Source organism: Rhinichthys klamathensis, unplaced genomic scaffold, assembly GCF_029890125.1.
Source record: "Rhinichthys klamathensis goyatoka isolate OS25496 unplaced genomic scaffold, OSU_Roscu_1.1 h1tg000514l_1, whole genome shotgun sequence".
Taxonomy (NCBI): Eukaryota; Metazoa; Chordata; class Actinopteri; order Cypriniformes; family Leuciscidae; genus Rhinichthys; species Rhinichthys klamathensis.
In genome coordinates this window covers 567,885-593,661 of record NW_026606994.1, presented here as the reverse complement: position 1 = coordinate 593,661, position 25,777 = coordinate 567,885, and positions in this window count along the sequence as shown.

Below are 25,777 nucleotides of genomic sequence, written 5' to 3'. Positions count from 1 at the left end.
TCAATCTTTTTGCGGTTCTGATATATTCCAGGTACTTGTGATCGGTCCAGACGATAAAAGGTACCCCCGACCCTTCTAACCAGTGATGCCATTTCTCCAACGCTAACTTGACTGCCAACAACTCCCTGTTACCAATGTCGTAATTACGTTCGGCCGGGGATAAACGATGGGACAAAAACGCGCAGGGATGCATCTTGTCGTCTGCGGAAGAACGTTGGGATAGCACTGCACCTAGACGCGTCGACCTCCACCACAAACTGACGTGAAGGATCAGGGGCTATTAGGATGGGGGCTGAAACAAAGCAGCCTTTCAGTTTGGTGAACACACCCTCGGCTGTGTCCAACCACCTGAACGTAGTTCTGGCGGAGGTCAAGGTGGTCAGAGGTGCGACTAGTTGGCTGAAATTGCGAATAAAACACCGGTAGAAGTTGGCGAACCCCAGAAACCTCTTTAAGGCCTTACGGGAATCTGGACTTGGCCACTCTACCACAGCCTTAACCTTCTCAGGATCCATACGCACTCCCTCAGATGAAATGATGTACCCTAGGAAAGGAACAGACTGTGCATGAAACGCGCATTTCTCCGCCTTGACAAAAAGACCATTCTCTAGCAACCTCTGAAGCACTCGTCATTGACGAGAGCCTGGAAGACCGCTGGGGAGTTGGACAAACCGAAAGGCATGACCAAATATTCAAAGTGCCCCCTGGGGGTGTTAAAAGCAGTCTTCCACTCATCTCCCTTCCTGATGCGGACCAAATGATAAGCATTACGTAAATCCAGTTTCGTGAAGATTGACGCTCCCTGCAACCTCTCGAAGGGTGAAGACATCAACGGCAAAGGATAGGTATTCTTTACCGTGATGCTGTTCAACCCCCGGTAATCGATACAAGGTCGCAGAGAACCGTCCTTCTTCCCCACAAAAAAGAACCCCACCCCCGCTGGAGAAGAGGAAGGGCAGATGAACTTCGTTGCTAGAGAATCAGAAATATATTTCTCCATAGCCTCCCTTTCTGGAACAGAAAGTGAACATAACTTGCCCTTAGGGCGGAGACTTACCTGGCAGTAAATCTATGGCACAGTCATAGGGACGATGCAGAGGAAGAGAAGCAGCACGAGACTTACTGAACACCTCCTTCAGGTCGAGGTACTCCGTGGGCACGTTAGACAAATCCACTGCTTCCTCCTGAAACACAGAAACAGGCACAGACGGACAGGCAGACACAAGACAAGACTTATGACATTCCTTGCTCCACTCCAAAACAGATTTCTGAAGCCAGTCCACTCGAGGGTTGTGACGGATGAGCCAGGCGTGTCCTAGAACGATGGGTGCAAGGGGTGAATCCAGAATATTAAAAAAAAAAGTCTCGGAGTGGTTGCCTGACGTGATGAGGGTGATGTCTTCAGTGGTGAATGAAATGGTGGGGAGTTCTTGACCGTTGAGTGCGTGTACTGCAATCTTGTGTGTGAGAGGTTTGAGAGGGATCTGAAACTTGAGTGCAAATGTATGGTCCATGAAGTTACCTTCAGCCCCGGAATCCAGAAGTGCTCTACAGTCGTGGGTGTGGACTGACCATCTTAGTCTTACTGGGAGGAGCATAGATGTGGATGAGGTCTTCTCGGCGGAGATCCCACCCGATAGTAGCCTCATACTTACTATCGGGCTTGGCCTTTTACCGGGCAGTTGTAAGCGTGGTGGCCCGCCCCTCCGCAATAGAGGCAGAGGCCCTGGGATCTCCGCCTTTCCCTCTCCTCCCGGGAAAGCCGAGCTCGCCCCACCTGCATGGGTTCGTGATCGTAGACGGGGCTGACCACGTCCCTGCTGCTGAACCATGGACCCTCGGCTCCTCCAAGTGTGTGGGTGGACGTGACCCGTCGTTCGACTCGTGATACCCGCAGGGCCAACTCAATGAGTCCGTTGAGTGAAGTTGGGAGGTCCAGGGCATAGATCTCTCTCTGGACACGGTCAGCCAACCCATGCAGGAACATGTCCCACTGCGCCTCCTCGTTCCATTGACACTCTGCCGCTAGGGTCCGGAATTCGATTGAAAAGTCTGACACCGATCCCTCTCCTTGATGCAGATCGGCCAGTACTCTGGCCGCCTCTCTCCCGGCAACGGCCCGATCGAACACCGGCCTCATCTCGGTGGAGAGTGTCTGGAATGAGGCGCAGCATGGGTCTTGGTTCTCCCACACCGCCGTTCCCCATAGCGCCGCTCTCCCAGTCAGCAAAGTTAACACGAATGCGACCTTGGCCCGCTCTGTGTTGAAAGTCCTGGGTTGGAGGGCGAAATGCATGGAGCACCTGGTTAGAAATGCTTTACAGTAAGTAGGCTCACCGGAATAGGGATCAGGAACTGGTAGGCGGGGCTCCGACTGGTGAGGGTCCTGGTGTGGGGGGAACAGCTGGTGTGGGCGGCGCAGTGGGAGCTCGCAGGAGTTGGATTTGCTGGGTGAGCACAGACACCTGCGCCACCAGGGACTGAACAGCTCGACCCGTCTCATTTAAATTTCTCTCTTGAGAATCCATCCGGCAAATGCTATGGTGAACAAATTCCTCCAGGGATGCCGATGAGACACTCGCTGCTTCCATTGTAGGGTCAGATTGTTCTGTCATAATGGAAGACAGGAAGCAAATGCAAGTAACTCAGTTTATTTATATGAAGCACAAAAGTCCAGACAGGAGAGTGAAGACTGGTGGCTCAGGGACTTTGATGGTCAGATCCAGACGGCAGGTGCAGTGATGAAGCCCGTGAAACGTGATGTAAATCCAGAAACACAGAACGACATTCAGGGAGAACACGGAACAGGAACACTGAAGCACGAGACTGGAACACCGACACGGGAGACATCAAACAACGATCTGACAAAGGGGATAAGGCACCGATGAGTATATAAAGGGTGAGGAGATTGATTGCAGCTGGTGATGTGATCGCGATCAGCTTACGCTGATCAGACAATGACACTCATTCACGCCCACTACACGCACGCTTACACAACATAAACACAAGACGAGAAGGAACCAATGAATTCGTATACCGTGACACTATTTGACCAGGATTTGTTTCCAGGTATGACAAAAAGTGTGCTTTTGACTTTCACTTATATTTTGATTTTATATATATATATATATAACGGGTGTCTGCAGTATTTAACAATTAATTAATTAAATTAATTGCTGTTGGTGCAGATAGATTTAGCAGAAGATTTTTTTTTAGGTTCGTAAAGGAGGTAGCGGGTTGTTGTGAGAAACAACAGACAACACGAGTTAGATATGAACTGGTATCTAATTTGGTTTTCAATGAAAATAAACGGAATCAGAAAAGGTGATTACAATGTCAGTCAATTATACACACAGCTCAAACATGAAAATTTCCCCTAGAGTAAACTCTTCTCTTTACCCCAAAACATACACAGATAATTGCAATGACAAAATAAAATAAAATAAATGAATAAAATGAATAATGGAGTGGTGTCTTTTTTCCCTTTTTTTTCTTAAACACTCTTCTCTCAAAATATCACTTTGTCAATCGTTTGATTGAATAAGAACCTCAATATTAATCAAATTTAGCTATGGATAACCATACACCATCACGAGTATTCAATGCTTCTCAAAACACATATCAGTTTCTTATCAGTCTCTGTATTCGTCTGTCAATCTTGAGAAAAAGAAAAAAATATTCTCTACATGTGAATTGTCTCGCTACAGCAAGACTGGAGAAGAAAGGAAAGGATATTGTCCTCTTCCTTAGGAGTTGTTGCCCTTTCACTGTAGTAGATTCTTTCACCGTAGTAGATTCGGGTGGCTCGCCATCAACTTGAACCTCGCCTGGGTTCTCCCAAGGTTTTTTTTCTCCATCCAATCTGATGGAGTTTTGGTTCCTTGCCACTGTCGCCTTGCTTTTGGCTTGCTTAGTTGGGGATATTTAATATTCAACAATATTATTGAACTGTGTTGTACTACTTTCATGTTATCACTGTGAAGCTGCTTTGATGCAATCTGTATTGTGAAAAGCGCTATATAAATAAATGTGACTTGACTTGACTTGACTTGAAATTTCTCACAGGATATCACAGAGCATCACAATCCGCAGCACCAAAGACAAAATAGAAATACAAAGAAAAAGAAAGAGAAAACAAAAAACCTGGCCTGATCACAGACCAGAACAATGATTTAATGATTTTCAGAAATAATTTCACATCACAGATCAGATCAAAACAATCAAAATAATAATTAAACATACAAATATCATTTTTCAAGAAAGGATATTACACTATGTACCTCTAGAACAATCCTATTTGTTTTTCTCACACAGGCGCATGTGACCAATTATGGCGCCGGTGAACTGAAATGGAGGAATAACCACGCGGTTCACTATGACCACACTTATAATCATTTAGAATGAAATAATAAAATTAAACAGTAGAACATAGCATTGTTTCCTACAAGAACTTATATATTACTCATTTACCTCTATAGTAATCGTCTTTTGCTTTCACCCAGGCGCGTCTCACAGGCCAGCATGGCCAGCAATGGCGTCGGTGAACACGAGGAATATCCACACGATTCACTATAATCTCTAACGTTGAAATACGACATGAAATTGGAAATAACACTGTTTTAGTCAAACGAATTAACCATCTTTCATCGTGTTAGGAAGTTTATATGTAACCGGGGCAGGAATAGCCTGATATTTGATTAATTTCCCTGGTGATTTGCCCTTATGGTTGTTTTGACTCAGCTGCGTGCGCTGTCCCCTTTAAGAGTGTGTGCATGCGCAGATGAAAAAAGAGCGCGTCAGACTGGAAGAGAGCGCAGTTTGAGACGGAGTCACACAGAGGGAGAAATAGTCGATCAAACTGTTAAAGAGAGAACATTTCCAGTTTGATTTTGACTAGGGAATTTGTGGTGATAACAGTCGTGTGGTAGTATTGAGTGTATCGTTGTTTCCGCTGCTGATACCAGTGTGGTGTTCCGTGGGGAAGGGAAACTCAGACGTTGTTGGTGGAGATTGAGCGCGAGTTAATCTGTAATATGTTATGAAAAGTTGTTAAAAGGTTAAATAATACTATTCATTTCATATATTAATGGAACATTTAGTGATTATTGTTCTTTATGCCGTATTAGAGGGGAGAACAACCACACGTGCAATTGCACGTGTACCAGCTACCACGTGAGCTTTTTCTGTGTGCTTCAGAGTCTCGATAAGAGTGAGTTTTCCTAATTCTATTCTCCTAAGGTGTTTACATATAAGTTATGAAGAATATTGGTGTATATACAAGTGTATACTATTTTCTTGAGTCTATTTACTGTTTGATTTGAACAAAAGGGGTTAAATTGTGAATTGTAATGTATTCATGTGGTGAAATGTGCAGATTTCTCATGTATGCTGTGTTTTATTTCTTTCATTAGGCACATACAGGCCACTACCGTTGTTTTTGGCACTCATTTTATATGATTTCTGAGATTATAAATGTAAAAAACCACCTTCTTATTTGTTTTTGTTTTGTTAGACTCTTATTACTTTGTTTTCTGCACTCATTGGAGTCTATTGGGCAGTTTATTTTGTTATATATGTCAATTTCTCATAATAATTGGAATACTTTTCTAAAATTGTTTTTTCTCCTGAACAAAATTCATTAACGCTGTGTCTCACATGAGGCTCAGTCGGGAATAAAAGAATCATTTTTCTCTTTAGATGTTATGGCTGTGTCTTATTCTTTGAAATAACGTTTGAACGGCCACATCTAATTTGGTACCAGGAGTGGGGTTCCGTTTTTGTTTGGGGGATTGACTTTTTTTTTTGTGGTAAGAGTGCTAAAATAGTAGGGTGCAAACAACGGTAGTGGTTAAGAGCGGCTGAGTGCTAGAAGGACCTGCAGAAGATTGTGTGCCATCCTAACAGAAGAGCTGCAGGAGGACCAAGGGCCAGCAAACCAGGACTGCTGCGTGTGAGGAGATTGTGAAGGACGGTGCTTGTTGAACTGACTGTTTAAGAACTGAGACTTTCTGCAACTGAGTCATGGACGCTGAGGGCATTGACGATGCAGCCGCTCAGGCTGAGGACATTCAAGGTGCAGGTGCAGCAGCTCCGGAAATGGACATTGAGGGAGGTAACCCCATCTTGCAGCTACAGTCACAGATCCTGGAGTTGGGACGTAGACATGATCAAGTAATGTCGACACTTTCTAACATGACTAATGTACCTACTAGATCTTATGTGTATATCCCAAGAGAAAAACAAATTGTACCTTTCAGTGGGGATCCGGGAAAAGATTGCCAAAATGTGGATGAGTTCATTGAGGAACTTGAGAGAGTAATCAGAGTGAGGGGTTTAAATACAGAGGATCAGGTGGATTTTATCCTCTCCCACTTAAGGGGTTCTGCTCTAGATGAAGTCAGGTTGTGTATGGGAGGGGAGGATAAGTTACCTCAAGACATGTTCTCCTTCTTGAGGGCAGCCTTCAGGGAAAAGCGAAGCACCCCCCAGTTGTTACATGCATTTTATGCACGGAAACAATTGGATGGTGAAGATTTCCGTGATTATTCACACGCCCTGTCCTTGCTGCTCAATGCTGCACTCCAGCAGTCACCCCATATTGTTCCAAACATGCAGCTGGCATTGAGAGATCAGTTTATAGAGGGGGTGAGGGATTCAATTCTCCGTAGGGAACTGCGTAAGGTAGTTCGAGAGCGACCTCACGCTACATTATTTGAAGTCCGTGAGGAGGCCCTTATGTGGTGTTTGGAAGAGGGACCCCGTGCAGCTAATCTTGCTAGAAACCGAAGTCTAGTGGGTGTGGGGGAAAATGTAGAGCATGCGAGAATGTCCGCCACCGTACCAAGTGACTTGAGTGTAGCCCTGCAGGAGGTAATTAAGGTAATTACACAACAAGGGAAAGCAATCGGGGAACTTACCAATGCTGTCCGTGACCTCACGATCCAGAAGTCTGACCCAAGTGGTGAGAAACCTAGTAAGGCCAGGTTTAAGCCAAAATATACCCGTGATGGCCAACCCATTTGTTTGAGATGCGAGGGCGTTGGACACATAGCCCGGCAATGCACTGTGCCACGCTTCCATGAAAACCCTGTGCCAGCTATGCCAGAGTCTCACAGTCTTCAGGGAAACTGTGCGCCTCCATTGCGAAGAGCCGAGCAATGAGAGGTGGCACTGATGGCTCAAACCGTGGCACCCTGTCCAAAGAGCGATTCCTGGAACGTGCAGTGGGCAAGTGCCCAGAAGTCGAAATTCACATTGGGGGGGTAGCTGTTAGGTGTCTATTGGACACTGGCAGCAATGTGAGTACTTTGACAGAGAGTTTCTTTAAAGAGCATCTTCATGGAGAAGATAAAGACATGCATTGTACGACCAAGTGGTTGAAGATCACCGCTGCCAATAGGTTGCCGCTTCCCTACCTCGGGTATGTCGAACTTGATATCCGAGTAATGGGTTTGACTATACCTGGGTGTGGGTTCCTGGTGATTCGTGACCAAGAGGAAGGGGCAACCGACTCAGCGCCCCCGGGCATACTTGGCATGAACATAGCGCAGCGCTGTAAACAGTTGATTCTGGCCGAGTTTGACAATGCCTTGGAGGGGACGTTGGATGCTGACTGGAGAGCCGCCTTAAACAAGGTGCAAGAGGCTATCCCTGTGGAGGCGACCTCTGTGGTTCGGACGGTGGGCACACATAAGCTGTATGTTCCTGCAGGCTCAGTTGCTACAATTCAGGCTAAAATACACAAGGAACTGATTGGAAACAGTGGCTTAGGATTGTTTGAACCAGGTAATACACCATTGCCAGGGGGCCTGGTCCTGGTTCCTACCTTGGTGTCGCCTGGTAGGCGAGTGTTCCCAGTGCAGGTAGTAAACTTGTCACCAGAGGATGTGTGGTTGCCGCCTAAGGTGAAACTCGGGATACTTACCCAGGGCTGTCGCTTTGAGGGTAGCTCCTATGAGGTTACATTCCATCGTATCTCCGCAGATCATGAAGAAGTTACTGTCAACCAGAGATCAATGATAGGGGTTGGGAGTGACCTACAGTGTCCATTGGAGAAGGTGCGGATAGGTGGTTCCCCTACACAGCAGGCAGAGCTGAAGGCACTCCTGACGGAATACTTGGATGTGTTCGCCACCTGTGACAAAGACCTTGGTTATGCTGATCTGGTAAAACATGAGATTCCCCTGAAAGATGACCTCCCTGTCTCACAGCCATACAGACGAATACCCCCAAACCAATTTGAGGAGGTAAAGGACCATATATCCAGACTACTCAAGAAGGGTGTCATCCGAGAAAGCTCCAGTTCGTACGCTTCTCCGGTGGTGTTAGTTCGTAAGTCTGATGGGAGCCTCCGGCTATGCGTGGACTACAGGAAGCTGAATTCTAAAACTAGACGTGATGCATTCCCATTGCCACGAATTGACGAGAGTCTGGATGCATTGAGCAAGGCCAAGGTGTTCTCTTCTATTGATCTTGCGAGTGGCTATCATCAGGTGGCAGTTCATGAGAAGGACCGGAACAAAACAGCCTTTATTACACCATTTGGGCTGTATGAATACGAGTGGATGCCGTTTGGACTCTGCAATGCGCCTGCAACATTCCAGCGCCTCATGCAAGGCATAATGAGTGATCTGGTCTTTCAAATGGTACTTGTATATTTGGATGATTTGCTTATCTATTCAAGTACATTTGAGGGACACTTAGTGAGGCTTGAGACTGTGCTAAAAAGGTTGAGGGAGGCTGGGCTAAAGGTTAAGGTGGAAAAGTGCCATTTTCTGCAGTCCGAAGTAAAGTTCCTGGGGCATGTTGTATCAGCTGAGGGGGTGTCTACAGACCCAGACAAAGTGAGTGCAGTGAAGCAGTGGCCGATCCCTAACACTCTGAAGGAGCTGCGATCCTTTCTAGGGTTCTGCAGTTACTATCGAAGATTCATGGAGGGTTTTTCTAGAGTGGCAGGTCCGCTCCATGACGTGGTTAACACTTGTGTTCGCCAGGGGAGCGTTGTTCAGGCCAATAAGTTGTTCAAGGACTCCTGGACGATAGAATGCCAGCAGGCTTTTGAGCATCTCAAGGAGAAGCTTACATGTGCTCCAACGCTGGGGTATGCAGATTTCACCCTACCTTTTGTGCTAGAGACCGATGCAAGTAACCTGGGATTGGGCGCTGTGCTATACCAGCAGCAAGGGGGGAGGAAAACTGTGATAGCGTATGCAAGTCGGAGGTTGAGGGGTGCAGAGTGAAATGACAGGAACTACAGCAGTATGAAGCTGGAGCTCCTGGCACTCAAGTGGGCAGTGGGGGAGAAGTTCAGGAGTTACCTGCTGGGATCGAAGTTTACCATCTTAACAGATAACAACCCTCTGTGCCATCTCAACACGGCCAAGCTGGGCGCAATTGAACAGAGGTGGGTTGCACAGCTTGCAGTATTCAATTTTGACGTGCAGTACCGTCCTGGTCGGTGTAACACTGCAGCCGATGCTCTCTCTAGGAGACCAGGGCTAGAGGGAATGGAGGTGGTAACTGAAGATTCGGAGTACGACGGCTGTGTGGCTATTTGCAGCGGGCTCCGCACCGGGACTGCAGTGGAGGCTGATCTGTCAGGGCTAATGGAAGGGCCTAGAAATGGAGGGACAATACAGCTACAGTCAGCCATGGTTGATCAAGGGAATGAAGAGGGACAACTCCTGGAGAATACCCCAACATTACCTGGATACACGAAGGATGAGCTTCGTCAGTTCCAAGAGGAAGATCCGACCATCAGCACACTTAAGTGTTTCTGGGACAAGAAGAGAAAACCCACAAATCATGAGAGAAAAGGCTTGTCTCGATCAGTGCTCTTGTTGCTTAAGCAGTGGGATAGAATCCAAGAGAGAGAGGGGCTGTTGTTCAGAGTCATCGACGATATGTTCAATGGGGAATGCCGACAGTTGCTGCTCCCTGCATGTCTGGTCAAGCTGGTGTTGCAAAGTGTCCATGACCAGATGGGGCATCAGGCCATTGAGAGGACGCTGGGCCTGCTCAAGCAGCGTTGTTATTGGGTTGGGATGAGTGATGCTGTGGATAAGTGGGTGAAGGAGTGCCAGCGATGCGTGTTAGCCAAAATGCCGCAGCCGAAGATACAAGCACCGTGGGCCCCGTTCTTGGCGTCACATCCATTGGAGGTGGTTGCGATGGATTTCACCACACTAGAGCCTGCATCGGATGGGCGGGAGAATGTCTTAGTTGTAACCGATGTATTTACTAAGTTCAGCCAGGCGTTCCCCACCCGCAATCAGAAGGCGGACACTACCGCTAAGGTCCTTCTGAAGGAATGGTTCCTTAAGTATGGTGTGCCACAGCGTCTTCACTCAGACCAGGGGAGGAACTTCGAGAGTGCCGTTATTGCAGAGCTCTGTAAGCTGTACGGGGTAAGAAAATCCCGCACTACGCCATATCACCCCCAGGGAAATGCGCAGTGTGAGAGATTTAACCGCACTCTGCACGATCTCTTGCGTTCATTACCACCTGATAAGAAACGGAGATGGCCAGAGTACTTACCTGAGCTGGTGTACGCCTACAATGTGACTCCCCATTCTTCCACCGGTTACTCTCCATACTACATGCTGTTTGGAATGCAGCCACACTTACCAGTAGATGCCTTGTTGGGTCAGGAGACAGGAGGGGAGATAGAGCCTACCTGGTTGTCTGTCCATAAGGAACGGCTTCAGGAGGCACACTCCAGAGCACGAAGGTATGCTGAAAGAAAGGCAGCGGACCGTGTTGCCAAGCGTGAGAATGTGGTGTATTGTCCAGAGGTAGCAGTGGGTCAGCAGGTGTATTTGAGATATCGTCCCCCAGGAAGGAACAAGATCCAGGATGCCTGGGCCCCCACGGTGTATACGGTGGTTGAGGTGCATGGAACAACATACACCGTGGAACCGGTGGGAGGTGGTCCTGCAAAAAGGGTGCATAGGTCAGACATCAGGCCCTGTCCGAGACCAGTCCCAGTGCCAATGCCTAGGAAAAGAGTGACACCTGTAAAAGTTCCTACCACAGAGTTGGTAGAAGGGATGCCTACACTGGATGCTGAATGTGTGCTTGTGGAGGAAACCAGATGGACTAAGGAGGATCCAGTGGACAAGGTGCAGCAGCCAGTGGTGCAGCCAGAGGATGATGCTGAAATAAGAGAGACAGAGGGCAATGATGAAGTGCAAGTAGATGATGAGGCGAGTATAGTCAGACAGCTCCCTCAGCCGGCAGCAGAAAGGAATGATATAGCTTTGGATGTGGTGGTGACTAGGCCAGTTCCTGGTCCCCGAAAGCCCAGGGCAGAGAGTGCCCAGGTGGATGCACCCTGTCCTTCACCACGCAGGACCCAGCGTTTGATTAATTTCCCTGGTGATTTGCCCTTATGGTTGTTTTGACTCAGCTGCGTGCGCTGTCCCCTTTAAGAGTGTGTGCATGCGCAGATGAAAAAAGAGCGCGTCAGACTGGAAGAGAGCGCAGTTTGAGACGGAGTCACACAGAGGGAGAAATAGTCGATCAAACTGTTAAAGAGAGAACATTTCCAGTTTGATTTTGACTAGGGAATTTGTGGTGATAACAGTCGTGTGGTAGTATTGAGTGTATCGTTGTTTCCGCTGCTGATACCAGTGTGGTGTTCCGTGGGGAAGGGAAACTCAGACGTTGTTGGTGGAGATTGAGCGTGAGTTAATCTGTAATATGTTATGAAAAGTTGTTAAAAGGTTAAATAATACTATTCATTTCATATATTAATGGAACATTTAGTGATTATTGTTCTTTATGCCGTATTAGAGGGGAGAACAACCACACGTGCAATTGCACGTGTACCAGCTACCACGTGAGCTTTTTCTGTGTGCTTCAGAGTCTCGATAAGAGTGAGTTTTCCTAATTCTATTCTCCTAAGGTGTTTACATATAAGTTATGAAGAATATTGGTGTATATACAAGTGTATACTATTTTCTTGAGTCTATTTACTGTTTGATTTGAACAAAAGGGGTTAAATTGTGAATTGTAATGTATTCATGTGGTGAAATGTGCAGATTTCTCATGTATGCTGTGTTTTATTTCTTTCATTAGGCACATACAGGCCACTACCGTTGTTTTTGGCACTCATTTTATATGATTTCTGAGATTATAAATGTAAAAAACCACCTTCTTATTTGTTTTTGTTTTGTTAGACTCTTATTACTTTGTTTTCTGCACTCATTGGAGTCTATTGGGCAGTTTATTTTGTTATATATGTCAATTTCTCATAATAATTGGAATACTTTTCTAAAATTGTTTTTTCTCCTGAACAAAATTCATTAACGCTGTGTCTCACATGAGGCTCAGTCGGGAATAAAAGAATCATTTTTCTCTTTAGATGTTATGGCTGTGTCTTATTCTTTGAAATAACGTTTGAACGGCCACATATACATTAACTTTTCCCATTTATAAAGTTATGCTGACTAACCGGAGTAAAATGCAACTCAACACTCACTCAGCTTCTCCATACACTGCACGGTATGAAATGAACTAAATTAACGTTTTTCTACTTTTCTTTCAACTATATACTTTTAACTTTTATCGCGAAGATCGACTCACGTCACCTCTCCTCTATGCTCGACTCTCTTTTTTCTCGTTACGCAGGCGCGTCCACACACACACACACAGCGCGTGATGTCGGAGCGTTCTCATTGGTCAATCGAAATTCAACTAATGATAACTGCTTTATCGCTCTTACACATCACTATTTTACCTTTATTAGGGAAATTAGATGTTAATAAATTGCAATTAGATTAAACTTAACTTCCTTTATTTAACCAGGGTTACATACACACACACACACACACACACACACACACATATATATATATAGCCTATATATATATATATTGTCCTTGCATTCTTTCTTGTGTGACACACCTGAATAAAAGGTTCATTATGCAGGTCATTGTCTTCTGAGGTGTGAACCACCTAATTATTCATGATAGGGGTTGGGCCGTTCACGCCCATCCGCATATAGAGCATCACAGTCCCGCCCACACCCCGAGAGAGCGTTGGTGCCGGAAGTAAATTTCCCATTAATTTCTCCCATTGACATTTTGTAAAATCCATATCTAAAGAGTATTAGAGCATGTCTGAGGATAACCAGCTACGGCTGAACTCATAAGCATACAACATATCATTTCGAGTGAAAAAACGAAGAGAAAATCCAAAAAAAGTCAAGGGTACAAGACTGTACATATTTTCATTTCCGAGCAAAGGAACTACTCCTCCCATAAACCACCGCGCCTCACTAAAGTCGTCTGAAGCCACCGCGAAAGAGCCTTTTGAGTGACTTCCAAATCTGACGACGGCCGCGTGAACTTTTTCCTCCAGTGAATTTTATATAGTGAATGTGCAGGGAAACTCCTTTTCCTCGATTTACTGAAGCAAACGCATTTGCAGCTGCATATGCTAAAACATTGAGCATCTGGCTCGCTCATTGGCTGTGTTGCGGCAACTGCACATCCAATGGCACAGGGGCGTCTCAGAGGTGCGACCAATGAACTTAGCCCTACGTCATTACACAATCTTCAGTCTTCACGGACCTTCGCGGGGTTTCAGACACGTGACACGACTTCCACCAATCAGATGCATCACTGTGGGATTGTGGGATTGTTCAGGATTGTGGGTAATGAAGTACTTATCCAATACATCGCAAATAAAAGGGATTTATCTTAAAACAAGGTTAGTGCCCCATGAACTTTTGGCGTTTATATGAGCATATACAATCGCTTAGTACAGCCGTAGCTGGTTTTAAGTCTACCATGTATGGTTACGTTTTAATGGCTTATATCCCAACTGTCAATAGAGAAATTGTATTGAATTTTTACTTCCGGCACCGGCTGTGGGCGGGACTGTGATGCTCTATTGCCTTTCCAAACAAAAAAATTGTTTTTCACAATGTGAATGATTAGGCAGGATGATTTTCAGATCATTTTGAAGCAAAAACTCCAGGCGACAACATCCATTACTCAAAAGTATTGTGGACACATATTTAGTATGTGTTTTGTGGCCTTATTTCAGAAACTTTAATTTTTATTTTTTTCAATAACCATGCATAAACAATATTCTCTCAAAAATACAAACATGTACATACATGTTGCTCACATATTATGGTAGCCCTGTTTGTGCTAAATAGAGTGTAATTACACCTGTGCCATTAATATGTTTATAAGCAACTGAAAAAAAGCACAAATGTCAGGGCATGTCAAAACATCTCAAGGACCCCAAAAAACACCTTGGTCCCCAGAGGGTTAAAGGTACAATATGTTAGTAATAAAATATCCAAAAAGCACTTGCACAGTGTGATATATGTCCTGTAGTTGTGTATTTACAATATCCCAAAAGTTCCCAAAGATTTTTAATTTCAGAGAAATTCCCATTTTAAATAATTGGCCGTCCCGGAATCCCTGATCATTTGTCGCCTGTCAATGACGTAATATCCGTGTTATCCCTGGTTTCCGCCAGTAGTACTGCCATAGTAACCATGGTGACAGACGTGGACAACTGTAGTGCTTAACGTCTAGCTGCACACTGTTGTTGTTTCGTTCAAACATAATGGACCATGGCAAGCAGACTTTATGATAAAAGGAGAACTAAAACGAGGATCAATATCAGTGTGGCGTTTTCGAGATGCCGAGAGCTCCACGTCCGTGACAAACTTCGACTTGACAGAGCTCTAACATGTACTTTATTAGACAGGTGAGCAAATGTACATAAAACTAATCAATGTTATATAGTTCAACATGATGAAATGTTAGAATATGATCTGTATTTTATTCTAATGTTGATCTAGCTTACTGCTAGTCTCATACAGCCAACAAACTAACACATAGAATAACATTATAACTTTCAACACACTCAAATGCAGTTTAGTGTGATAGTGTAGACCAGTGATGCAGTGCTGCGTTACTTCAGAAGCTTTATTCGTCTAATAAACTGACCTGTGTGAGTATTTCAGCACTTGCGGGTAGTTCGGTAGAATTAAATGTCCTTACTCCTTTATATCAGCGGGATTCGCTCATATCTGTCTCTTATTAGCAATCGCGCCGTGCTTCATACCACAGTCATGATAAAAACATCAATGTATTCACTCATCCATAAACATTATTAGATCCATCGGCTTGACGACAAGTTCCATAATTCCACAGGAAATTTTGCATCATCAACCTATACGCCTTTGTTATTGTAAGAGTTAGCGACCCCTAGCGGGGAAAGAAATTACATATTGTATCTTTAAACCCTACTGGTTAGGAATGGGATGTCATTAAAGTGCATGTAAAGGCAGACGTCCCAAAACTTTTGGCAATATATTGTACGTTTTGTTAGCAAAAAAAATATTAGAAATGGGGAGATTATAAGCAGAACATTACAGATGAATTAAGTTGTCCTGCGTTATGGAAAAATACTGCATTGAGTCATGAACCAATTGCATGTTTACATATGTTTTGAATGTTTCTTTTCATATGTTTTGAATATGTTTTAAATAGACAGGATCCGTGCTAACACTCTGTATTTTACCTTCCCTGTTCTTTTATTAAACCTCATTTATATAATTTAAGAATAGACAATAGGTCGATAACAAAGACAAATGGGCAACATCATGTATTTTCTCAGGAAAAGATTAAATGTTTTTGGTGATGTTACAATAAGATTGCATTAGTTAACATTAGTTTACAACATTAGTTAACAAGAACTAACAATGACAAATACGTCTAAGACATTTATTCATCTTAGTTAAGTTCAACATTTACTAATACATTATTAAAATGTAGTTGTGTTTTTATACACCACATTAACAAAAGATTTAATGCTATAAAAATGCTATAACAAATGTATTGCTCATTGTTGATATTATGTAAAGCATAAATTGGACCTTTTTGTAAAGTGTTACTGTTTTTTTTTTTACACTCTAAATTTATAAGAGAGAGCATGTCATGAGATCAACATAGACGGCACACTGTTTTTTCTAGTTACACTCAACAGTTGATAATCCCTATTTATGGATGCCCATACATAAAATAATGCTTGTCTTTGTTTTTTTTATTTAGTTTGCTTTCGCATTTTGTTTACGTTTACCTTTTTGTTTTAAACTTTAGTTTTTTTTTTTTAGTTAAAAGGTTCAAAGGAATAACGAATATAAGGCAGTGTATTAAACCAACTGGAAGCATTTACTTTTTATTAGGTTTGCAAGTACAAATCTTTTTTTATAGCTTATATAAATTGTATTTATAGCTTAACAGGAATAATGTTCGACTTCAGGCAGCGACGAGTCCTTTTCGTTAAAACATTTATACCAAATGTTTTCTATGTTAATCTCTATTTAATGGAATATAAACTACTGTAGTGTATTGTTTTCAAAAACAACATTTGATGGTTCGGCGAAGGAGAAGCATATTCTGCTTCCTTTATAAAAAGAACACAAAAAATAGTTGAAGCATGTTTCTTGTAAATGTGCTCTCTTCGATGAAAATGAAAGCATTTTTAGTGTTGGAATGTAGTTCTGGAATATTTGCAATTTCTGACGTCAGATCTCCTGAGATCATTGATGTCTTTTCATTGGATGCACATTTTTTCCTCTGACCAATGTAAATCTGATGACGTTTAGATGAACCGTATATAATCTACGTGGCTTTTGTGCTTGCTCACATTTCAGACGCACATCGAGGAAGAAGGAAGCCGGTTAGATCATCAGCTCTCTCATTAATAATATGCCACCTCTGGAAACTATGCTTGAATCAATCATCGCGGCAAACCTGCCTGCATGGTTTCTAAACTTTTTGATGACGCACGGACATGTGTTAAACTGGCAGGCGTACACTACAATTGCGGATGGCCACGTGTTAAACTGGCAGGCGTTCTCTTCAATTGCGGACGGCAACGTGTTAAACTGGCAGGCGTTCTCTTCAATTGCGGACGGCAATGTGTTTAACTGGCGGGCGTTCTCTTCAATTGCGGACAGCAATGTGTTTAACTGGCGGGCGATCTCTTCAATTGCGGACAGCAATGTGTTTAACTGGCGGGCGTTCTCTTCAATTGCGGACAGCAATGTGTTTAACTGGCGGGCGTTCTCTTCAATTGCGGACAGCAATGTGTTTAACTGGCGGGCGTTCTCTTCAATTGCGGACGGCAATGTGTTAAACTGGCAGGCGTTCTCTCCAATTGCGGACGGCAATGTGTTAAACTGGCAGGCGTTCTCTCCAATTGCGGACGGCAATGTGTTTAACTGGCGGGCGTTCTCTTCAATTGCGGACAGCAATGTGTTTAACTGGCAGGCGTTCTCTTCAATTGCGGACGGCAATGTGTTAAACTGGCAGGCGTTCTCTTCAATTGCGGACAGCAATGTGTTTAACTGGCAGGCGTTCTCTTCAATTGCGGACGGCAATGTGTTAAACTGGCAGGCGTTCTCTTCAATTGCGGACGGCAATGTGTTAAACTGGCAGGCGTTCTCTCCAATTGCGGACGGCAATGTGTTAAACTGGCGGGCGTTCTCTTCAATTGCGGACAGCAATGTGTTTAACTGGCGGGCGTTCTCTTCAATTGCGGACAGCAATGTGTTTAACTGGTGGGCGTTCTCTTCAATTGCGGACAGCAATGTGTTAAACTGGCAGGCGTTCTCGTCAATTGCGGACGGCAATGTGTTAAACTGGCAGGCGTTCTCTCCAATTGCAGACGGCAACGTGTTAAACTGGCAGGCGTTCTCTTCAATTGCGGACGGCAATGTGTTAAACTGGCAGGCGTTCTCTTCAATTGCGGACGGCAATGTGTTAAACTGGCAGGCGTTCTCTCCAATTGCAGACGGCAACGTGTTAAACTGGCAGGCGTTCTCTTCAATTGCGGACGGCAATGTGTTAAACTGGCAGGCGTTCTCTTCAATTGCGGACGGCAATGTGTTAAACTGGCAGGCGTTCTCTTCAATTGCGAGCGGCCATGGGTTAAATGTTCTCGCACATGCTTCCATGACCATCCACCACATGTTAAACGTTCTTGCGCATGCTTAGAAGACGGACGACAACATGTGAATCTTGCAGGCAGGTTCAACTATATATTATTAAATCTATATTTCTTCGCGCCATGAAGAATCATACGAATTCACAAAATTAACAGAATGCAGTTTATATTAAAAAAACGGACAACAAGTAATTTCCTGCTACTTAATTCTGAAAAAAAAAAAACTGCTCTCAATGACAAATGCGGAACAGTTTGTTCATGCATTCATGGCCTAAAGGCTAGATTATTGTAATGCTCTAATGGGTGGTTGCCCTGCGAGCATAATAAATACACTCCAGCTGGTCCAAAACGCAACAGCTAGAGTTATTACTAGAACCAGGAAGTATGACCATATTAAGCCCAGTTCTGTCAACACTGCAGAATTGTTAGGCTGCATAAATTAGGTCAGCCGGAACCGGGAACACTTCCAAAAACACTTCTTCTTACGATGTACTTGTTACATCGTAAGAAGAATGGCATCTACGCTAATATTATTCTGTCTGTCTCATCCTTATCCCGAGGTTACCGTAGTCAGCCGGATCCAGGACGATTAAGATGGTGAACCTGCACCAGGACATGACAAAAAAACCACTGTCCTGAATGTCAGCAGAGATCGTGTCTACTGGACAATTTACCCTGCGAATGTCTCATCGACATCACTGCTAAAGGCACAGATCCTCAGCAGAGACACAAGAACCAGACAGGTCTTCCTCACAGACCCTAGGACCAGCTTCAGCTCCATACCGGCGTGATGAATCCGATCTTCAATCAAAAGGAACTGGATGAATATTTGAAAGCTACCGATCCCGATCTGAACTCTTGAATCATAATGACACTGTGTTCTTTCGTTGGCCAGAGGAGAACTGGCCCCCCGACTGAGTCTGGTTTCTCCCAAGGTTTTTTTCTCCATTCTGTCACCTGATGGAGTTTTGGTTCCTTGCCACTGTCGCCTATGGCTTGCTTAGTTGGGGATAGTTAATGTTCAAAAATATTATTGATCTGACTGTACTGACACTGCTATATGAGAACTGAACTGGGTTGGACGATGACATCATTTTTTGCTGAACTGCTTTATTGATGAAATTAACTAATTTAACTCTTTCCCTGCCAGCATTTTTGAAAAAAGTTGCCAGCCACCGCCAGCATTTTTGATAATTTTCACAAAAGTTTCATGGCCCCCAGAATATCTTGTTGTATGAATATCTGAACATGCAATATATCAAAAGAAAGAACAGAGCTTTATTTTAATTTTAATTTTTTAAACAACATTTTGAGAAAAAAAGATGAGAAAATTGCTTTTTTTTTTCAAAGACTACAGTCAAACCAAATATTATTCAGACACCTTGCTAACCTCACTAACATAAATGAACTATAGTGTCCTGCACCCACTAGTAAAAATATAAAACATTATATCTGGTGTCTGAATAATTTTTGGTTTGACTGTACATACGGATCAGGTTCAGACCGATGATCAGTACACAGATAGAGTATGGAGTCCATCAACACCCCCAAATCTTCACAGTCTTGTAGCTCATCCTGGGTGGATGTTTCATTTGGTTATATTAGGCAGTTTTGATTTGTATGCTGTTTAATGTTGATGATGAAGTCCAGCACCCCTAGATAAAGGTGACTTGACTTTAACTGCTGACTGTAACTTCTGATTACTTTGAAATAAAATATGGTGCCAATTTTTTGTGTTTTATTTAATCAAATGTGTGTACGTGACACTTCTCTGGTGCATTCCAGTTAACAGGGGTCTTCTGTGTCTTGTGTACTTGAGGGAAATCTTTGAAGAAACTCATGCAGAAAAATTATGTTTTATTAACAAAGTTCGGGAGGAGCACGTTCAGATAATTAACACGGGTGGAGAGCACTCAGCAATCAATGATAAGAGGTGTATATAGATTCAGCAGTCTCACCTCAATCCATGGGGGATGGGGGGGGATGGGGGGGGGGGATGGGGGGGGGGGGGGGGGGGGTACTCTGGGTTCGGAACACCCCTGACCACTCGGTGAGTTTCACGTCTTTGTAAACTAAAGTTTAATGCGTTTTAGGAAGGATTGTTTCTGTGCACCTATGCAACCATTGTGGAGGTGGAGGTGGAGGTGGAGGTGGAGGTGGGGAGGTGGGGTGGGGTGGGGGGTGCTACCACAGAAACCGAAATTTCTCGGGACAGCAGCATGTGTCCACATTTTAATCTTAACCGTTCTATTTCATCAGAAACTATCTTGAAACAGGGCTTTAAGTGTAAAATACCGAACTTGTCCTTTAACACTGTTACAATGCAATAAATGCCTAAACGCTCTTGTTTTCTAGTATCTTCCAACAGGTTTGTAAAAACGGATGATTTACTGTTCTAGTGATTTCTGATCCTGATGGCACAGAACAAAGTATCAGACCAAAGGTAGTTTGGTTTAGTCCTCAGATGTAAGTCGCTTTGGATAAAAGCGTCTGCTAAATGACTAAATGTAAATGTAAATGTAGACCAAACCCGAGATGTGCTTAATTTTCACAGGGAAGTATTTGGCACATAATGTGTTTCTCAGCATGTATGAGTGTGTGTCTCTTTTGTGTGTCAGTGACATGCAGGAACACTAGCAGCTTCTGTGACGGACAACAACCAGGACTTCTTGATGAACATTAAGCAGGAAGGAGATATCAATCCGTAACTAAATTAAATCAGTGATATTTGTTTTACTCTGTTAATCTTTTTTACATCTTTTACATTTTTGTATGCATATGTGCTTACTTGTGTCTAGATGTGTGTTTCGGTACATACATATTATATGTGTTTACTTTTTTTAGGGATGAGTGCGCCACCTTTGGAGAGTCTTGTATGAGTGAATGTCCTGTTTGTATGAGTTTTTTCTATATATTTCTGTACTCACCATTATTGTAAAGTAAGTTTTTTCTTCTTTTGTGTATGTATTATTTTTTTTTGTTATGTTTTATTTGACTGCTGTTGTAAGGTCAATGTAAATTTCTGTATCTGGATTCGAGGACCCCCTCAAAAACGAGATGGTACATCTCAAGGGGTTATTCCTCTTCAATAAAATAAATGTCAACATATTTTGTGGGATTTTTGTGTGTGTGTGTGTGTGTCCCTTCCACTCACGTCACTTTTTTTAAATCCCCTACAGCGCGAAACATAAGTCCCGCAAACGCGGCGCCGAGGAGGTTGTATGTAATCGGAGGACAAATGGCCCCTTAGTTCAATAGTATCCAGCTGCAGACCCGCAGCACCACCAGTTTCAGAACCCCCAGCGCCAGAACTGGAAGTAAGGGGCGGAGCTTACGTTCTAACACCAGCGCCAGAACCGGAAGTAAGGGGCGGAGCTTACGTTCTAACACCAGCGCCAGGACCGGAAGTAAGGGGCGGAGCTTACGTTCTAACACCAGCGCCAGGACCGGAAGTGAGGGGCGGAGCTTACGTTTTAAACCGAGTAACGCCACCTAACGTTTTGGAGCGTAATTTGCTTAGACACAAAAAAACTGCATGCTTTTATTACACACAAAACTTCATACTTCATACGTATGTTATAATGATACATTAAGGTACAGTAAAATAAGCATTTTAAAACATTGATTTTGTGTAATATATATAGTTATCCGTTTTATTGTATTATGAGAGTTACTTCCTGATTATGATGGTGAAAAATAATGCTTGAAACTTATGGGCATTTTATATAAAATATACTTTATTTCACAAGAACACGTGCAGTATGCATTTTTCTTTATGTAAAATAATGTAAAAAATCTAAAAAAGAGAGAGAAAATTCGGCATTGTTTTAAAAGAAACAATAAAAATGTATACAACAAATGACCAATTCACCCCCAGGCCCATTTTATCATGACAATCCTGTATAAATTTAACTTATGTAACCCTCCTACACAATTCCACTTTGTTCAGGATTTATCATATGCATGGGAAATGAATTGGGATTTACACGCAACAATTAAACTTCAGGCATGAAACTCTGGCTTGAGTGCAAAGAGGCCTGGGTAGCTTAAATATAGCTATACTGTGTCTTTTGATTGTTTGTTCACTGTGAGCATAAAACTCCCATGCACATAGAAATAGCCACTATAACCCTTGTTTGAAAACAATAAATAAGATAATGTCAATCCAATCCCACACACTTAGATATCAGACCACAAAGAGTGAAGGTTATACTCAACATGTATTTTTATATGTTTTTTCAGAACTAGGTGAGGAACCTTTTAAAATGTCCTCATGTTCAAAATGAGATGACAATAAACAATAACAATACCCCGGGGTTTTCCCTTCTACTAAATGTCTCAGATTTTGTGGTACCACAACGTTGGCGCGCTTGTTGGAGCTCAGTTGAAAAAAAACATTGTCTGTACTCACAGTTCCTCGGTGACAGACAGATTATAATGACCGTCTATCCAAACCGTTCTGTCCAGTGGTGAGATACACAATGGAGAAAACCCGTCCTGAAACTCTGTCCGTCCGTGTGCAAAACACAGACGCCTCCGGCCTACACGCGAATCACGAGCACATCTATTGCAGCAACATGGATGGCAGCATCTGACGCACATCAGAAACTCGTTGGCAACGAGGGTTTCAGGCTATGCGCGTCGCAGTTCACACATGGCTTTGGCGTCGCAATTCGCACATGGTTATGGCGTCACAGTCACACATGCTATACAGTAATTTCACTTCAGTAGGATCTCCGTTGCAGATTCAACAGCTCCAGAATAAAGCTCACCCTCCCGTTTTAACATGGTTACACGTTTACACAACAAAAGAATACCCCACTGGTTCTTAACTCTAATAAACAGTAATGTCTCACTCTTACAGACCTCGCAACTAGCTCGTAGCTATCTCTCTGTTTCTCTTCTCGTACCTTTTAGCCCCGCCCCTCAACAATCCGGTAGGCTGTCAACTGCTCTCTGGATGGCTCTGATTGGATAACTAACGAGATCGACACCTGGCCATCCAATACGAAATAAAGTGACAGAGGGTTCAAAGGTTACTTACAAAAAGAAGGATCTTTTAACACCTCACTATTTATAACTGAATTAACACATGTATTAATACGAAATTGTATTATACATACACACCAGGGCAATTTAACTGGCCCATATTCCAGGATACTGTATTTATTAACAGAACACAAATTAAACAATATATAAATTATAACAGGGTGCTACACTTACAATGTATCAAATGAGGATTTCCATTACACGAGAGTAGATGTTAAAACTTCATGCTGATTTGTACTCGGCTTTCGCCAAGATAAGCAACACTAAGACGTAGCTTTACAGTAAACTATGCTCCTCCATCCATTTACGCTTCTTTCCATATGGTGGTGTGACTCCCCTTCTGTCCGGCGTTAACGGCTGCAGTGTACTTGGCGCGTCAGCACACACGACGGCTGCAACTACAGTGTGGTCTCCCTAGTGGACCAGCACGACAACCGTCTAGATTGAGCCGAGTAGGGGACATCTCTAGGGTCTTCAAGTGGGCACCTTCCGTCCTCAGTGTTTCGTCGACTAGCCCACGACACCTCAAGAGGGCTCGACAGTGACTCTGGCGTCCCAGAGTCACCCCCCTCCGTTCCCCACTCAACTCAGCCCAGCTTACTGACCTCTACATCCCTCCTGCTGCTGAGACCTAACCACAATCTCACAATCTCTCCGCAACCCAACCATACGCGCCAACCCGTTTGACTAAGGCTGTCGAGCCCCACTGGTGCGTTAATATGCAGTTTCAGTGGCAACGGTTCCGTATGGCATACCACCGTATGTGCCACAAAACCTCGACAACCCACTTCCACTGGATAAACCTGGACTCTCCATCCTCGCTGTTCTGCTTCAGTGGCCAGATGAGCATACCGCAGTTTCTTCCTCTCATATGCCTCATCTACCGCATCCTCCCATGGCACTGTTAACTCTATCAGTTGAACAATGCGTGCTGATCCAGACCACAAAACAATATCTGGTCGTAGGTTAGTGGTGGCAATCTCAGGTGGAAAAATAAGCCATTGATCAAGATCAGCCAGCATCTTCCAGTCCCTAGCAGCTTCCAGTTGTCCTGGGCGAGAATTGGTGTTAACACCTTTTCTTGGTGGTTGCTCGCCTGGGCGAAGGAATATTGTCTTCTGCTTGTTATGTTTTGCTAGAACAGGCGGCAACTTATTGGTCATACTACGCTTGCCTTCCAATGCTAAAGCCAAACATCGCAGTACTTAGTCATGGCGCCAAGTAAACCGACCTTGGCTAAGAGCCACCTTACATCCTGTCAAAATGTGCCTTAATGTGGCAGGTGATGAACACAAAGGACAAGAGGGATCCTCTCCTACCCAGAGGTTTAGGTTCTGTGGTGATGGGAGAACATCATATGTTGACCTAATAAGGAAACTGATCCTACTCTCTTCCATTGACCAAAGGTCTTGCCAGCCCATCTTGCGTTGTTCCACACTCTCCCATCTCATCCACTCTCCCTGCTTGGCCTGGGAAAGGGCCTTTATACACCTCATCCTCTCCTCCTGCTTTCGCACCTCGTTGACTACCAGCTTCCTCCTTTGAGCTGGGCCTGCCTTGTGCCATTTAGGAGGAGATAAACTGAGCCCAAAACCCCCTCTTCCATGCTGTACCTGTCCCACGATATCCCCAATTTGAAGGTCAGCCTTTGCCTCTACTACAGATTTCTTTGCTGACCACTTTCTACCAGTTTTTAACACAGGGGCTGCCTCCCTTACACATTTGTCGCGTGACTCTACTAAGGTCATTTCCAGTCTGACCTTGGCACACTTAAACTCCTCGGTTAAAGCAGAGACTGGCAGCTGCAATATTCCTTTACTATAAAGTCCCACTCTGCTGAGGCAGCGTGGAACTCCCAACCATTTCCTGATGTATGAGCTTATTAACGCTTCCAGCTTATCCACTGTTGTCAAAGAAACGTCGTACACGGTCAGTGGCCACAGCAACCTCGGTAGTAGACCAAACTGAAAGCACCAGAGTTTTAGTTTGCCTGGTAGAGCACAGCTGTTTATGCTCTTCAACCCTTCCACTGCTTGTCGTCTAACTTCTCCCACTCGAACTGTGTCCTTTAGATCCCCATCGTACCATCTCCCAAGACTCTTCACTGGCTTCTCAGAAACTGTTGGTATTGCCTCACCATTAATGAAGAATGTTTTATCTACTACCTTTCCTTTAACTATCGAGATGCTCTTTGATTTAGAGGGCTTAAATTGCATTCGTGCCCATTCAATATTATCTGTTAACTTCCCCAATAACTGATTAATGCAGGCTACTGTTGTAGTCATGGTTGTCATGTCATCCATGTATGCTCTGATTGGTGGTAGTCGCATCCCAGAAGCCAAGCGCTCTCCTCCTACTACCCATCTTGATGCCCTAATGATTACTTCCATTGCCATGGTAAAAGCCAGTGGAGAAATGGTGCATCCTGCCATTATTCCAACCTCTAAGCATTGCCATGCAGTGCTGAATTTTGGAGTTGAGAAACTAAATTGCAAATCTCCCAAATAGGCTTTCACTAAATTTGTTATTGACATTGGTACTCTGAAAAAATCAAATGCTACCCAAAGAAGCTCATGTGGCACTGAACCACATGCATTAGCCAAATCCAGGAATGTCACATGGAGCTCCTTCCTCTCCTTTTTAGCTGACTGAATTCGTTGCCAGATAACATTGTTGTGTTCTAAGCATCCTGAGAACCCTGGAATGCCCGCTTTTTTAACTAAAGTGTCAATGAAGCCATTCTTTAATA